We start from the raw sequence: 13,619 nt of genomic DNA on the forward strand, positions 1-13,619 counted from the left end.
TGCCATCCCTGCTGCCCTCGGGTGCTGTTTGCTGGAAGTGACACTGCAGTGGGAACACCCGTGAACATGGGTACTCCAAAGGCCTAACTTTGTCTTTAGTCCAGCACGAATGAGAATCACTCCAAATCAGCGTGTCTTCACCTTTCTGGTGGCTCAGCAATCCTGCAAAAGAAATATCTCACTGGCCAGTGGGAGTGATCTACTCACCAGGCCACCCTCCAGAACCCAGGAACCATCTCATAGGGGAGAGTCTCAAAGCTCCTCTGGGCATCTGGTTGACCTCGTGGTGGTGAAGAGGTGGGTTGGTAGAGAGTCGGAGAATGCCCCAAAGGAGAAATGTGCCCTGGGGAGAAATGGAGGTCCAGGACCATGAGTCCCATTCTGAGTATTGGGTACATTGCCCAGATAGCACGCCCAGTCCACAATGGTCCTAGTCACTGGAGTACTCACCAACTTTTGAGAAAAGCACTTCTGAGGACTGGGACCCAGGTGAGATCACGTTTGGGCTCAGGTGCAGGACTGATCTGCACTCCCCAGCTGATCTCATGCACCAGAGAGCGACTTAGAACATTCCAAGGAAGGCACTCCAAAGCCTGGGGCCCAGGGCAGAGGCCCAGAATGTCCAGCACAAGAGAAGTATAGCAAGAACTATCTAGTTTAGGAAAATAAACACTTCTAAGTTCTCTGTAAGCCCCTTCCTGATCCCAGCCCTAGCCCTTCACACTCAGAGATAAATGGATTTCTCTCTGAGACAAATAAAAGGAAATAAAAATGTTCCTTATTTTTATTTTTTTACCACATATATTTGTGTTCTTTTTTGAAAAAACAACATTGCTGGGCATCGTGGGGCATGCCTATAATTCCAGCTATTGGGAGGTTGAGGCGGGAGAATCACCTGAACCCAGGAGTTTGAGACCAGCCTGGGCAACATAGTGAGACCTTGTCTCATTAAAAAAATAAAATAAAATAAAATAAGACTTTTTTTGTTAACTTCATATAAGTAAAATTGTATATGTGCTTGCTTCTTCATTAAATCCATGGATCAATTAGGAGAGAATCAAAATCTGTATGATTAATTGTACTATAGGTATGTAAAGTGTTAACAACAGGGGAAACTGGATGAATGATATATGTGAATGCTTGGTACTATTTATTGAACTTTTCTGTAAGATTAAAATTATTTCAAAGCAAACAATTTTTTTAAAATGAGGGTGGAGATTGAATAAAAAGGAAAGGCAAGTGCTGACAATCATTGAAGCTGAATGGTGGGTACATAGTTCATTTTACAATTTTCTCTACTTTTGTGCATGATTAAAATTTCTATAATTAAAAAAATTTTAAAAGAAAACAAAAAACTACCTGGTTTTGGTATTTACTTTGTGGGTCAATTTTAAACCAATTCATTTTCTTGACTATGTTTTGGAATATTATTTTCTATTTCCTCTTGAGGAAGTTTTAGTAAATTCTATTTTTTCTATGAACTTATCCATTTTCCTAAGTTCTCCAACTTATAGCCCTGCCATACATTATCCTCCTAATTAACCATTTAATGTGTCCATCAACTGTAATTATAACCTCTCTTTTGTTCTACTATTTACCTATAAAAGGCTTTCCAAAGAAATAATTTTTGGCCTTGTGAATCCTTTCTGTTGTATTTTTATTTTCCATATTATTAATTTCTACTATCTTTATTATTTCTACTCTCTTACTTATTTTTATTTCATTATTATTTTTCTAACTTCTTAACTTACTGTTAGTCTTTCATCTCTTCTAATAAAAGCATGTAAGGCTGTAATTTCTCACTAGATCTTACTTTATCTACATTAAATATATTTTTATTATAGGGTCTTTGTGTTCACACATTGTATTTTCTAATTTCCATCATAATTTCTTCTTTTGCCCACATGTTATTTAGAAGAGGATATCTTAATTTCTCAAATATGGGCTTTCCTAGTTATCCCTTTGTTATTGATTTCTAATTTAATTGCATTAGGTTCAGAAACTGTGGTCTGTATGATTCCAATTTGAAATTGTTGAGATTTGTATTCTAACCTAGCAATGTGATCAGTTTTCAAAAATACTCCATGTTGGTTGAAAAGAATCTATATTGTGCAGCTGTTAGGTGCAGTGTTCTATGTACTGTACTTAATTAGCACCGGCTTGTTAATTATGTTGTTCTAATCTTTCTCCTTACTGATTTGGTCAACTTTATCTAGGTATTTAACAGCTTAGAATTCTTACATCTTCTTGGAAGACCGAACCTTTTTTATTTTTTTATTTTTTTTCTTATTACTTTTATTATTTTTTGAGACAAGGTCTCGCTCTGTCACCCAGGCTGGAGTGCAGGGGCGGAATCTCTGCTCACTGAACCTTCCACCTCCTGGGTTCAAGCAATTCTCCCACCTCAGCCTCTCGAGTAGCTGGGATTACAGTGGCACACCACCACGCCTGGCTATCTTTTGCATTTTTAGTAGAGACAGGGTTTCACCACGTTGGCCAGGCTGATCTGCAACTCCTGGCCTCAGGTGATCCACCCGCCTTGGCTTCCCAAAGTGTGGGGATTACAGGCATGAGCCACCACGCCCGGCCTGAACCTTTTTTATTTATGAAACTCTTTATGAAATGTTCTCTTTATCTTTCGTGAAGGTTTTTGCCTTAAGGGTTATTTTGTCTGATACTAATATAGCAACACTAACATCCTCTTGGTTAGTGTCTGCATGATACAATTTTTTTCATGCTCTTATTCTTAACATTTTTGAATCCTTATGTTTTAAATGTGACTTAAGAGAATATACCTGCATTCTTTAAAACACAATATATACCACCAGTCAGTCTTTGCTTATAAATTGAGTAATCTATTTTACTTATTGATACATTTGGATTTATTTTCACCGTCTTATATTGTGCTTTTTATGTATCTTGAACCTTCAATATTTTGTTTTTTCCTCTATTCTCATCTACTTTGTATTATTCTTCTCTTTCCACTTTTTCCCTTTATAGTTAAAAAGTTATATATTCTTGGTAGTTATGCTAGAAATTTTAACTTGGAAACTTAATATCTTTACCATCCTACCACACAATAAACACTTTAATTCTGATCCTCCCCTCCCAGTTACATGCTATTGACAGCTGTGTATTTCATTTCTATCTTGTTTTTTCAGCCCCTTAAGATATTATTTTTTAAAAAGATATTTTTTAAAAAAATTATTGATCTTTGTAGCCAATATTTATTAACAATTAAGCACATATTCAGCACTCTCCTTGCTCCTCATTCTTTTATTCATCTCTGACCTTCCTTGTTCCCTTTCTTCCTGCCTAAATAGCAGCCTTTAGAATCTCCTTTAGTGAGGGTCTATTGATGGCAAACTCTGTTTTTGTTTCTTTGAAGGTGTCTGACTTTGTCATTGTTTTTGAAAGATAATATTCAAATTCTGGTTGACAGTAATTTTCTTTCAACACATTGAAAATGTTCAACTTTTTCTGGCTTCTATAATTGTTAAGAAGTCTAATTGCCCTGTTGAAAGTACGCCAATCTGTCTTATCTTTCTCTGGCTGCTTTTCAATTTTTTTTCTTTGTTTATGGTATTCTGTAGTTCAACTACATGATGTCTAAGTGTGAATGTCCTTTTATTTATCCTTATTGGGATTGTTGGGCTTTTAAAAACTGTGGTTTGTCATTTCTAAAAAATCCTCAGCCATTACCTCTTCAGTTATTACCTTTGCCCCTCTCCTTCTCTCCTGTCTGTCTGGAACTCCAATTAGATAATTGTTATATTTTTCACAAGACTGTCTTCATGTTTTATAACCTTTCATTCATATTTTCTGTCTCTTAGGGCTACATTCTGGAAATTTTCTTGGATCTATCCATCTGAATCTATTCTCCAGTTGTGATTATTCTGCTGTTAAACCTGTCTATTGTATTTTTAATTTGAAATATTACCTGTTAAACTTCTAGTAGTTCTTTCAGGTCTTCTTCAAATCTTCTGGTCATGTTTTATGCATATTTTCATTTTTTTCTCTTATTTCTTTTAATATATTTAATAGGCTTATTTTATGTTCTGTGTTTAGTAATTTCAATAGCTAAAGCTTTGCAGTCTGATTCTGTTATTCATGTTTATGCTGGCCTTTGCTCATGCTACATTATTGCTATGGTTTGGTTCGTCCCTGCCAAAACTCATGTTGAAATTTCATGCCCAATGTGGTAGTGTTGGGAGTGGGAGCCTAGTGGGAGGTGTTTGGGTCCTCATTAATAGATTATGGGGGTGGATTCTTCATTCATAGATTAATGCCCTCCTGCTGGGGTGAATTTTTGCTTTTGTGAGAATGAATTATTTCGGAGAGACCAGGTTGTTAATGTCTGGCTTCTTCTCTTGCCATGGGATCTCTTTGCAGGTATCCCCTCCCCTTCTGCTGTCTGCCGTAGTGGAAACAGCCTGAGGCCCTTGCCAGATATAGATGTTCAAACCTGGACTTTCCAGCCACCAGAATTGTCAGCCAAATAAACTTCTTTTCTTTCTAAATCACCCAGTTTCAGGTATTCTGTTATAGCAACACAAAACTGACTAGAGCAATTATTTCCTTTTGCATTTTGTGATTTTGACCATGAGCTTGTATTTTTTTTAGAATTTATTGATGAGAAGCCATCGAGGCCTGTGTTGAAGATGGGTACTTCTAGAATAGATTTGCATTTGTTTCTGTCAGTTGCCTGGAAACTACAAATTAAGGTTTACTGTGAACTTAATTCTTGACTTGAATTTTTTGGACTCTAAAGAACAGTGTGAATTTGAGCTGCAAGACTGTGTGAGTGCTGGCTATGTTATGAGTTCTCAGGGGAGATGTTTTTTTCTCCCTCCATTTAGAGTCAAGTCTCAAGGCAGGCAATTTTCCTTACAATACTCTGGGGCTTGGGGAAAGGCAGTAAGTTAATTTGTAACCCATCCTTACACAAACAGTGTAATCTTTTGTGGACCCAGCTCTAAGCAGAGGTGGAAGGGACTACAATTAGACTCACTCTGTGTACACGTTGACCACTGTATTCACTTATTCACTCATGTGAATTTGGCAGATACTCTCAAGGCAAAAACCTCTCCAGGTTTCTGCTTATACTCAGGAGTAAGGAATACTCAGAGGTCAAGTATTAGATGCAAGTGGAAACCCAAGAAACGTCTCCAAGTGGAAACTTCTCCTGTGGAAACCTCTCCTATGGAAACCTCTCCTATGGAAACCTCTCCTGTGGAAATCTCTCCTGGGTTTCCACTTGCATATAATACTTGACCTCTGAGTATTCCTTACTTCTGCCAGCATAAACATGCACTTCAAAAGATTAAAAAATACTTTGTTAATTATTTGTAGTTGTTTTCAGTGAGCTATCATTCAAGGTATGTAGTCTGTCATACTGCCAGACATGGAAGTCCCTCTGCTGCTGCCTGAGGCTTAAAAGTCAATTTCAAGGGTTTCTTCCTTGGTCCTCCCCTCTTCTCATTCTACAGGCCCTCTCCCTCTAGACAGTTTTACTCATTCCCACTACTTTGGTGCTCCTTACCAATTAGTCCCTGACCTATACCTCTGTGTGTTTTCTATAGCTGCTGAAACAACTTTACCACAAATCTGGTGGTTAAAAAATACCATGTACTATCTTATAGTTCTAAAGGCCAGAAGTCTGAAGTCAGTTCCAACAGGCTAAAGTCAATGTATCAGCAGGGCTGGTTTCTCCTGGAGGCTCTAGAAGAGAATCCCTTCTCTGCCTCTTCCAGCTTCTGGGAGATTATTGCTTTCCTTGGATTGTGATTCCTTCTCACATCATTCCTTCCTCTTGCTTCCACTGTTACATCTATTACTCCCTCTTCTGTAGTCAAATCTCCCTCTGTCTCTCTTTTATGAGGACACTTGAGACTATATTTAGGGTCTACCTGGATCTCCAGGATCATCTCCCTATCTCAAGATGCCTTACTTGGCTGGGTGTGGTAGCTCATCCCTGTAATGCCAGCACCTTGGGAGGCCTAGGTGGGAGAATTGCTTGAGCTCAGGAGTTTGAGACCAGCCTGGACAACATAATGAGACCCTGTCTCTACAAAAAATAAAAAATTAGCCAGGCGTGGTGGTGCACGCCTGTAGTCCAAGCTACTCAGGAGGCTGAGGCAGGAGGATTGCTTGAGCTCAGGAAGTTGAGGCTGCATTGAGCTGTGTTTGCACCACTGCACTCCCATCTCAAAAAAAAAAAAAAAAACATTCCCTAACTTAATCACATGTGTAAAGTTTCTTTTGCCATGTAAGGTAACATCCACAGGTCCCAGGGATTAGAATCTGGATATGTTTGGGGGCCATTATTCAGCCTACTACAACCTCCAATCCTCAGCTGCAGACTCAAACTTTCAGTTTCTTTCTCAACTTTTCTCATTACCCAGGCGCTTTAAACTCACTTTTATCTAAAACTGAACTATATTCACCAGCTGTTAGTGACATCACCATCTTCCCAAGCATCCAAATGCAAAGTCAGTATATACTGCTTCTTTTTTCACCCTTTGTCTCCAAACAGTCACTGAGTCCTTATCTAATCTACCTCTAAAAGGTCTCAAATCCAGTCCTCTTCCTTATTCCCACTGCTACTGCTTTCCAGATCTTGTTATCTACTATAATTGTGACCTAACTGAATTTCTTACCTCTGTTTTTCTATGGCCATTAACCTGTTGCCTTGAGTTATCCTTTTTTTTTTTTTTGAGACAGGGTCTCACTTTGTCACCCAGGCTGGAGTGCAGTGGTGCAATCTCAGGTCACTGCAGCCTCGACTTCCTGGGCTCAAGCCATCCTCCCACCTCAGCCCACCGAGTAGCTGGGACTACAGGCATGCACCATCACACCCAGCTGAAGTTTTTTTTCTTATTTTTTGCAGTGACAAGGTTTTTCCATATTGCCCAGGCTGGTCTTGAACTCCTGAGCTCAAGTGATCTGCCTGCCTTGGCCTCCCAAAGTGCTCAGATTACAGGTATGAGCCACCACACTCAGCTATCTTTCTACAACCCAAATGACTAAGTACTGTCTTCTTAAAACTCCCTCAATGGTTCTACCGCTGTCTACTCCATAAAATCCAAGATCATTCAAGGCCCTTTGCAATCTGGCCATAAAGTGAGAGACCAGTCTCATCTTTGCCATGCTCTACTGAGTACTGTGTGTTCTAGGCGACCAAACTTTATCGTATCCTGAACAATCCAGCCTCAGCGCTTTTACATCTCTTCAAGACGCAGCTGAATGCTTAAGTTTTCTGAGACGTGTTGGGAGACCCTGCCACACAGTTAGAATTAATGCTCTATTAACACTCGAGATATTGATTCAATCATTTACTGAGGGTCAGCTATGTCTAGGACTCTATGGTAAGCATTGGGCATGAAATGGTGAACAGGAGGCAGACAGATCTTTTCCTCACAGGGCTCATAGTCTAGAGAGGGCTCCAGACAAGTGAACAGGCTGTTATAATATCATGCAAGTGTTCTGACAGGAAAGCGTAAGATGGTATAGGAAGAGACAGAGGGGCACCTAATCTAGATATGGACGATCATCAAGAAGTTGCAGCTAATCTGAAAACAGGTGGCAAATAAGAATTAAGGGAAAAGAGGGCTGGAGAGAGAATGTTCCAGGATGAGGGACAACGTGTGTAAAAACCTAGATATGAGAGAAAGCACAATGTACCCACAGAACTGAATGATCAGCAAGGCTGGAATGGAGACAGTGGGGTGGGGAATGTTGAGAGATGAGGATGGTGAGGTAAGCAGGGGGTAGAAGTGATACAGTATTTTTTGCTCCTTAGTTCAGCTAAAACCAGGTTCTTGTAACACGACCAGGAAATATTAGGAACACAGATAAACTGAAAGGTGAGGAGAGGGAAATTTATTAAAAGAAAGCTCTCAGTGAAAAAAGAAGGGGGTATGCTAACTGTCTCCCACCTCACTGATTGAATACCAGGCCACCACACATGAGCTGAAGCGGCCAGGCTCCTCCCCGCTGCACAAGGTGCGAAATTCCTGTGGCTCCACCCCAGTCTCTCAGTGTGCAGGTGGGTCACCAGTCTGTTGCGGGCATGCACAGACAAAACTCTGGACAGGTTCCCTTATCTGCACAAAAGCATCTGATGTAAACACTTGTGGGGTGGGTCAGAGATTGTCCGGGGACCACCTTCCCCCGCTAACTGACCAATCCCTACCCTTATCTGCCTCCTGCAACTATCAGAAGGCCATAGTCAGAAGCTGGCCATTCTAAGTACAAAGGAGGGCCACTGAAGGGTTTTGAGGGGACGTGCCAGCCCTTGAGATAGGGTGACAAAAAGAGAACCAGATGCTGGGGAGCTGGTTCTGTTTTGGAATGTTGTACAGCAATGCACTTTGTGCCCTGCTTTCTACCCTGTTGGCTCACCTCTGATGCCAGTGCAGCGGTGGGGAACATGTCCCTGCACTCTGACACCATCACTTTTGCTTTTCTCCTCACAGCTTTCTCCAGAATTGGGAAATCCCTCAACCTGGCAAAAGTATAGCTCAAATGTGCCTCAGCTACCATTTCCTGGTGGCAGTCCTCAACCAATGGGTGCTGGGAATTGGTGAACAACACCCCAGCCCCCCAGCCTCCAGAGAAACAATTCTGAGTGACATGGATGATGATAACCAGTCTATGCCCACAGTGATTATCAGCTCAGCAATGTACCCTTTACTGGCTTTTCCTCCTTCCATATGTCACTATTCCTGCTCCCTCACTCCTGCTTCCTGGAATTACCTTCCCAGAAAAACTTCATTCAGGTAAGCCATAGTCCTAGGCTCTACTTGAGGGTAGGGGAATCCAAACTAAAGTAAGTGTCTGTAGGACTTCAAAGTAAAGATCCAAGTTAGACTTTCAGAAGAGATTTGGGGTAGAAGTATAAACTTATGTTTTCTTCCTAATGGGAGCTGACAACATAGAAGTAGATGAAATTTTCCAGTCATAGAAGAAAGGGGTCTATGAGGAACCATGAGGAACAACAACATTTCTGGCACAGGCAGAAGAAGAGTCAAGGAGACAGAAACGACAAGAGAGGTAGAAGAACAAAGAAAGTTTGCAACATGGAAAGCCAGGGAGGAGGAAGTTTCAAGAAAGAGCGGGTGAATCTATCCCAGCAGCAGCTAGGGTGGGCCTCTGTCCTCGAGCAGCACTGGAGCCAGAGCCAGTTCCCGGATCTTGCAGCCGAGGAGCCTCTCAAGCATCCACAGCCCCCACCAGTGTGGGGACGGTGGATCCTGTGGTGGACATCCCCGGGGATGTGACTGCCTGATGGTGGCAGCAACAGCAGCAACATTTGAGACCACGGAGTGGGGGTCTTTGGCAGAGACCCCAGGGCAGCTGAGGCAGCTGGGCTTCCTCCCAGCTCCATCAGCCTTTAGGTCCATGAGAATCCCTTATCCTTTACAGCCCTGCCCTGGCTCTGGGAAACTGGGGATGGCCTCTGTGAACCCCCTTTGAGAGGTGAAGCCAGCTGGACTTCTGGGTCGGGTGGCGACTTGGAGAACTTTTCTGTCTTACAAGAGGATTATAAAATGCACCAATCAGCACTCTGTAGCTAGGATTGTAAAATGCACCAGTCAGTGTTCTGTGGCTAGCTAGAGGTTTGTAAAATGGACCAATCAGTGCTCTGTAAAATGGACCAATCAGCACTCTGTAAAATGGACCAATCTGCACTCTGTAAAATGGACCAATCAGCAGGATGTGGGTGGGGACAAATAAAAGAATAACACCTGGCCACCCCAGCCAGCAGCAGCAACCTGCTTGGGTTCCCTTCCATGGTGTGGAAGCTTTGTTCTTTAGCTCTTCACAATAAATCTTGCTGGTGCTAACTCTCTGGGTCCGTGACATCTTTAAGAGCTGTAACACTCATCACAAAAGTCCGCAGCTCCATTCTTGAAGTCAGCGAGACCAAGAACCCACCAGAAGGAACCAACTCCAGACACACCCTGACGTGGGATACCCCATTTCCTGAGGCATGGAGAGGCATCACCCCAGTAAGTTGCCCATGCCCTGTGCTGGCAGCCTCCCTTTTACCCCCAACCATCCTTTGCTCTAGCTTCTGGCCCCAAATTTGTCCAAGGAGCCCCCCATTCAAATCCTTTCCCTGCTGCCACGTGGCCTTCCCTGTCCCACAGCTTGCTCTGCAAGCCTCCAATGTCTGAAGATCTTCCAGTGTCACTCATGGCCCCTTTAGTCTCAGCCCAGCCATAAACTTCAATGCAAAGGATAAGTCTAGATTGATTTCACAGTTCTTTTAACAAGTGGACTTAAAAGCTAGTGGCAATAGATTCCTTCTCCTCAGAGTTGAAGGCAAGTTCTCCCTGAAGCCTGGGTGACACATGTCCTTTTCCTAAGACTGGGGAAGAGAATTGGGAGTGGCAGCCAGTTCAGCAGGAAATTTGTTAGCAGGGGAAGAAACTCAGATGGGAGTGAGGAACTTCACAGGAAAAGTCTGGAGGAGCATCCAAGGATGATCAACATTTATTTTATGTGTGGGAAGCAATGAGACTTTACTGTTATTGACCCTTTACAATATCCCCTGTAAATGTATGTTTAGGGTTTTCTTCTGAAAAAGAAAGAAATTGTTACTCAGCCAGTAAATGATACTTAAAGAGAGAAAGAGGGGGAAAAAAGGAAGGAAGGGAGAGAGAAAGTGGGAGCAGATGAAAGTGAGGGAGAGAAAAAGAAAAAGAAAGGAATTGTTATTCAGCCAGTAAAAGATACTTAAAAAGAGAGAAAGAAGGGGGGAAAAGAGGGAGGGTGGGTGAGTGTTGCGGGAAGACAGGGACCCCAAATGGAGGGACCAGTTGAAGCCATGGCAGAAGAACATAGATTGTGAAGATTTCATGGACATTTATTAGTTCCTCAAATTAATACTTTTATAATTTCTTATGCCTGTCTTTACTGCAATCTCTAAACATAAATTGTACAGATTTCATGGACACTTATGACTTCCCCAATCAATACCCTTGTGATTTCCTATGCCTGTCTTTACTTTAATCTCCTAATCCTGTCAGCTGAGGAGGATGTATGTCACCTCAGGACCCTGTAATAATTGCATTAATGCACAAATTGTACAGCATGTATGTTTGAGCAGTATGAAATCTGGGCACCTTGAAAAAAGAACAGGATAATAGCAATTGTTCAGGGAATAAGAGAGATAACCTTAAACTCTGACCGCCGGTGAGCCGGGTGCAACAGAGCCATATTTCTCTTCTTTCAAAGGCAAATGGGAGAAATATCACTGAATTCTTTTTCTCAGCATGGAACATCCCTGGGAAAGAGAATACGCGCCTGGGGGTGGGTCTCTAAACTGGCTCCCTTGGGCGTGGCCGTCTTTTATGGTCGAGGCTGTAGGGGTGAAATAGACCCCAGTCTCCCATAGCACTCCCAGGCTTATTAGGAAGAGGAAATTCCCACCTAATAATTTTGGTCAGACTGGTTGCTCTCAAAATCCTGTTTCCTGATAAGATGTTATCAATGACAATGGTGCCCGAAACTTCATTAGCAATTTTAATTTCGCCCTGGTCCTGTGGTCCTGTAATCTCACCCTGCCTCCACTTGCCTTGTGATATTCTATTACCTTGTAAAGTACTTGATGTCTGTGACCCATATCTATTCGCACACTCCCTCCCCTTTTGAAAATCCCTAATAAAAACTTGCTGGTTTTGTGGCTTGGAGGGCATCACGGAACCTACCGACATGTGATGTCTCCCCAAGACACCCAGCTTTAAAATTTCTCTCTTTTGTACTCTGTCCCTTTATTTATCAAACCGGCCGACGCTTAGGGAAAATAGAAAAGAACCTATGTGACTATCGGGGCAGGTTCCCCGATAGGTGAGAAGGAGGAAGGGAGGAAAAAAAGAGAAAGAAGCTGGGAATGGTTGCTCAAGCCTGTAATCCCAGCATTTTGGGAGGTCAAGGCGGATTGCTTGAGTTCAGGAGTTCTAGACCAGCCTGGGCAACATCGTGAGACCCTGTCTCTATTAAAAATACAAAAGTTAGCCATGCATGATGGTGCACACCTGTAGTCCCAGCTACTTGGGGGCTGAGGCCGAGGTGGGAGGATCACTTGAGCCCAGGAAGCAGAGGTTGACATTGTACCACTGCACTCCAGCCTGGGTGACAGAGTGAGACCCCCCGTCTCAAAAAAAAAGAGAGAGAAAGGAAGGGAGGGAATGATTGATAGTGTCAAATGTTACTGAAAAGTAAAAGAAAGTATAAAGAAGTAGGCATCAGATGTAGCAAATAAAGGTAGTTTATGACTTGGAGAAAAGGACTGTAAAAGAATGAAGTACCTTTCGGCCAGAACCGCCATCTTCCAGTAATTTGCCAAAATGACAAACACAAAGGGAAAGAGGAGAGGCACCCAATATATGTTCTCTAGGCCTTTTAGAAAACATGGAGTTGTTCTTTGGCCACGTATATGCGAATCTATAAGAAAGGTGATATTGTAGACATCAAGGGAATGGGTACTGTTCAAAAAGGAATGCCCCACAAGTGTTACCATGGCAAAACTGGAAGAGTCTACAATGTTACCCATTGTTGACTGTTGGCATTGTTGTAAACAAACAAGTTAAGGGCAAGATTCTTGCCAAGAGAATTAATGTACGTATTGAGTATATTAAGCACTCTAAGAGCCGAGATAGCTTCCTGAAACGCATGAAGGAAAATGATCAGAAAAAGAAAGAAGCCAAAGAGAAAGGTACCTGGGTTCAACTAAAGCACCAGCCTGCTCCACCCAGAGAAGCACACTTTGTGAGAACCAATGGGAAGGAGCCTGAGCTGCTGGAATCTATTCCCTATGAATTCATGGCATAATAGGTGTTAAAAAGGAAAATAAAGGACCTCTGGACTGTTAAAAAAAAAAAAAAAAAAAAAGAATGAAGTAGCAAAAACTAGGTTACAGTGAGTTGAGTGTTTAGTGGGAAAAGAGATATAAAGACAGTGAGTGACTATGGGAAACACTTTTAGGAAGCTTGGTTTTAAGAGGTAAAAGAAAGATAAAGAGATAGCTGGTTGAATGAGGTGTGTGTGTGTATGTGTGTGTGTGTGTAAAAGTGGGAGAGGCTTGAGCCTTTTCTGACCATTTAGGCTCATAAACACCAGTAGACAGAGAAAGAGGTTGAAGGTAGGGGAGAGTGAGGAACAATAACGATTTCCTGGAAAAGGCAGGAAAGGATGGATTCCAGGTAGATTAGATTGAGTCTGAAGAAGGGACATGCCTTCCACTGAAACAATAAAGTGGTTACTTACTTATTTTCAAGATGAGTAGGTGGTTAATTCCAAAGCATTACTGTGATACATGAAAGGAAATGCTGGGAAAGGAAGTGTGGTCCCTTTAAATGATACGGAAGGGAGGAGTGCGTGATCCCTGGCTAGGGCTTTACCCCATGGCCTCTGCCCATGGACCTAGGTGAGGACAGGCATTTTTGTTTTCCTGCCCAAATGTTGCATTTCCCAAGACCACCCTGGCCTGCCACGCTCCCATCCTGTGCCTATAAAAACCCCAGACCCTAGCAGGCAGACATCCAGGCAGCTGGACATCAAGAGGAGTGCATCAGCAGAAGAACACATGGGCAGCTGGACGTAGAGAGGAA

The 13,619-nt window shown here is 42.3% G+C and overlaps 2 long non-coding RNA genes across 4 annotated transcripts in view; one reads left to right on the plus strand and one right to left on the minus strand.

Annotated features, from left to right (window-relative positions):
- The window catches only part of LOC129143225 (uncharacterized), a 91,461-nt gene that overhangs the window by 12,684 nt on the left and 65,158 nt on the right, over window positions 1–13,619 (minus strand). The window lies entirely within an intron of this gene.
- Window positions 7,400–9,848, plus strand: LOC134807904 (uncharacterized). The gene is made up of 2 exons (XR_010149493.1): window positions 7,400–8,047; window positions 8,478–9,848. It is a non-coding gene; the product is annotated as an uncharacterized LOC134807904 (long non-coding RNA).

This window comes from Pan troglodytes, chromosome 12 (genome assembly GCF_028858775.2).
Source record: "Pan troglodytes isolate AG18354 chromosome 12, NHGRI_mPanTro3-v2.0_pri, whole genome shotgun sequence".
NCBI lineage: Eukaryota > Metazoa > Chordata > Mammalia > Primates > Hominidae > Pan > Pan troglodytes.